The sequence below is a fragment of the Gossypium arboreum genome, chromosome 12 (genome assembly GCF_025698485.1).
Source record: "Gossypium arboreum isolate Shixiya-1 chromosome 12, ASM2569848v2, whole genome shotgun sequence".
In the NCBI taxonomy this organism is placed as follows: domain Eukaryota; kingdom Viridiplantae; phylum Streptophyta; class Magnoliopsida; order Malvales; family Malvaceae; genus Gossypium; species Gossypium arboreum.
Window position 1 is genome coordinate 99,027,962 of NC_069081.1, and position 3,711 is coordinate 99,031,672.

Here is a 3,711-nt window from a genome sequence, read left to right on the forward strand (position 1 = left end):
CTTTGTACTGGTTTGATATTACATTATAATTGCTCAGATATATATGTATGTATGTACGTATGTACATACTTGTATTGTATTTGTCATAGTGAAACTGTCAACAAATTTTCTTTTGAAGAAAATTTGATTTTTATGATAATTATTAATTATTTATATCATTAATATAAAATATAAAATTTTATATAATTATACATTTTATTGGTTAATTTAGATACAATAAAATTTTTGTGTCATTATCATTTTAAGTTGTAAGTTAATTTCTAAATTTCAAAAAATTCCAATAAAATAAAATAAAAGTAAAAAATTTTAAAGGTTTAAAATATAAGGGAAAAAATTACGAACGCAGTTTACATCCAATATTGGATGGAAGCTTGCGAAACTAATTTCGTCAGTAATTCATTGAAAATAAACCTATCTTTGACAAAACTAAGAAAAATCATGTAGTAGCCCATTTCTGCCCGGGCCCATAATTAAAAAAAAAACAAAGACAAAAATTAAAAATAAAAGTTCATTTACAGTCCATTTACAATAAACAGGCATCAAGGTCTCATAAGCCCCAAACCCGTTACACTTGTGACCCAATTGGTCTAAACCCGATAGCCTATACCCCGGTTTAACCCAATACCCGTGTACAGTCTTAACCCAAAACATCCAGGGCCCAAATGGCCCAATTTGTTAATGGAAGACAGAGAGGCCTAGGGTTTCAGAAACCCTAGGCGCCGCAACCATCCCAAGCATCGTGCCCTTTCGTCTCGCGCCGTTTCAGTGGGCTTCATTGGTGCCGTGACTCCGGCCTCGTATCACGCCGTAATCAACGCATGAATTAACGCTAGCGCGCTCGTCACCGAGATCTCCTCGCTGATACCTGCAAAAGAAAGAAAGAACTACGATAGAAAAGAGACAAACACGGAAAGAAATCGAACAGATTCTTTCCCAAAATGTATCCAGAGGTTATAAAACCTCTCTTTTTTGATTTGTAAGATACGTTTTTTTTTACACAGAAATATACAAACAATTGATACATACACAGAGAAACATCAACAGATTATAAAACAGAGGTGAATATTTCATTTTTTTTTTTTTTGCATGCTGGTATCATAAAAATAAGAAAGGAGAAGACGAATCGTTTCTGATCTGCGTTGAAACGGGAAGCTTTCCAGCTTCCGATCACCGCACGTGGTGGTGTTGACGACGGCGCGTGGGCGCGTATGCCCGATGACCGGGGCTTGGCCTGACGGAGGCCAGAGCTCGGAGGGCCTTTCTTCTCTCCTTTTTCAGAGGATTTTTAAATTTTTTTTTAAACGGTTTCTAAAATGAATTTTGAAACAAAAATTGACTTAAATAGTGCAATGGATATGATGTCGTTTTGCTTAGTATAATAAGCACTAAAACGGCACCGTTTAGGCCAGGATCAACGTGTTGACCCGTGACCCGGGGAGGATTCTCGTGTTTTTGGAAAATGGGCAAATTGCCCAATTGATCCTTCTGTGTTTTTTAAATTTTTAATTTCATTTTTATTTTTATTTTAAATTGGCCCTAACTTTTTTTCGCTTATTCCAATTTAGTCCCAGTGGTCATTAAAATCTATTCTGAGGAACGACGTCTGTAGCACCCCAAACCCGGCCCAGAAGTTATGGCCGGATCCGGCATGCCACATCAAAAACGTTAAATTTTTTTTTTCCATTCTAAGTCCAGAAAATCGTACTTGATGTTCAAAAGATTAATTCATTAAGGATTAAAGTGAATGGAAGTCATGCACCGTAGGAAACCGGAAAAGAGGTGGTGAGTCCATCGGATCGCTAAGTACCAAGCTCCTTCGGATCCAATCCTAGACATGCATACCGCCATTGCCACACCTTAATGTCATGGATATTTCTAGGAAACCGATTTGATTAAGTCATTTTTAGGAAAAGTGATTAATTTTGGAAAATACTTTCATTGCGGAAGCTTTGCTTGTTGTCGAGTTATTTTGAAATCAATTGTTGTTTTCGAAAACTCGCCCTAAAGCTATCCAATTTCAACAGTTAAAATAAGTAATACCTATCTTAGTAATACATATTAAAACCATCAAAAATAATTAAGCGGCCTTATTACATTTAAAAAAACCCAAAACTTCAAACGTAAATAAAAGGATGTCCAGTTCACCAGAGGAAAATCAAACTTTCAGAACTGGTGGCCACTCCGAATTCCCTCACAGCTCCAAGCCCACTATGGTTGGGGATTTCTGCGTGGATGAAAATAAAAGGGGTGAGTTTGGGGAAACTCGGTGTAAGGAAAACCCATTCAAAGTCCAAGTCAGCTCAAGCCCATTGGGCCTAAGCCCATTCAGTAATGATGGTCTGGGCCGAGCCCTTTTCAGATTACAATAAATTGGGCCTTAGCCCTTATTCAGATAACAATGGCCCATAGGCCCATTTCAAAATACATGCAACATCAATAACATATGCAAACCCATTTGGGAGACTACTCAACCCACCAACCACTACACTCCACCCGTACCAGCCATACACTCCATGTGGGATAGCTCAACCCACCCAAATTTAACACTCCACAGTTGCGAAAGATTGCTCGCTTATCAATAAATTGAGGCAAAGCCTCCAAGACGTGGACAAGCCACTTTCAAGACTTCCTCGTCAATATCCCAGTCCCATGCATCAGATAATAACAACATGGCATGCAGTAAATAACAACAGTCAAACATGCATTTAGGTCAATTTAACCCTAGGGGTATTTCGGTAATTTATCTACTAGGGGTAAAACTGTAAATTTTCCACTTTTAAAGGTATTTCAGTAATTTATCTATTTTAGGGTTTTTCATGCATATTCCTACCTTTCACGTACTAACAGAATCACGTACCGAGGGTTCTTACCGAATTGGGCCCGTTGGCCCATCATTCCAATTTTGGCCCATTAAGCCCAAAAATATCGATGGCACAGAAATCATGCACTTTGCAGTCCAAATTTTGCAGCTTACCAAAAACATTAATCGATTTACCTTACGAGCATTCGCACACTCGCAAATCTACAAAATACCGATTTTCGGCATTTCGGCTTTTCGACTTTTGCCGATCCAGACTAAGAAAGAGGGTGTTAGTTACACACCTGTTTGCAACGATATGCTGACAAGATCCACACACGAACTGCCTACAATTGGATTACTAACACGTTAATCTAACTATTCAAATACGAACTACGTATTAACCCCTTACAATATTCAGTCAACCACACCTACATATCATAGTAAGCTTATAAGAAATCAATAAGCAACTCATTAACAAATTTTAGTCAATGTTTACCACATAATCATAATTTCACTGCAAGCTGTCTTCCTGAGCAACAGTCACTAAATCATTTATAACTGGAGCTACGAAACTCCAAATCAAGTTCCGTTAATTTTCCCTGAAAATAGACTCATGTATCTTCTATCCATAAAATTTTCAGAATTTTTGGTTTAGCCAATCAATACCAGAATTTTCTCAAAGTTTCCCATGTTTCACTGTTGACTAATCTGACCACCCTTCATTACGAATCAAATTTCTCATTGTACAGAATTCAAAATATGTTCTTGTTTATTTCATTAGAAACTAGACTCAATAAGCTTTAATTACATAATTTATTCAGCTTCTAATTCATCTCCCACAATTTATGGTGATTTTCCAAAGTCACGTTACTGCTGCTGTCCCAAGCAGATTTATTACCAAATCACTCTTT

General features: G+C 37.2%; 1 long non-coding RNA gene across 1 annotated transcript; it reads right to left on the bottom strand.

Moving 5' to 3' along the window:
* Nucleotides 1-494: 494 nt before the first annotated feature.
* LOC128285640 (uncharacterized) lies at nt 495-2,224 on the bottom strand. The gene is made up of 2 exons (XR_008276157.1): nt 2,146-2,224; nt 495-865 (listed from the first exon to the last, which is right to left on the bottom strand). It is a non-coding gene; the product is annotated as an uncharacterized LOC128285640 (long non-coding RNA).
* Nucleotides 2,225-3,711: the final 1,487 nt, after the last annotated feature.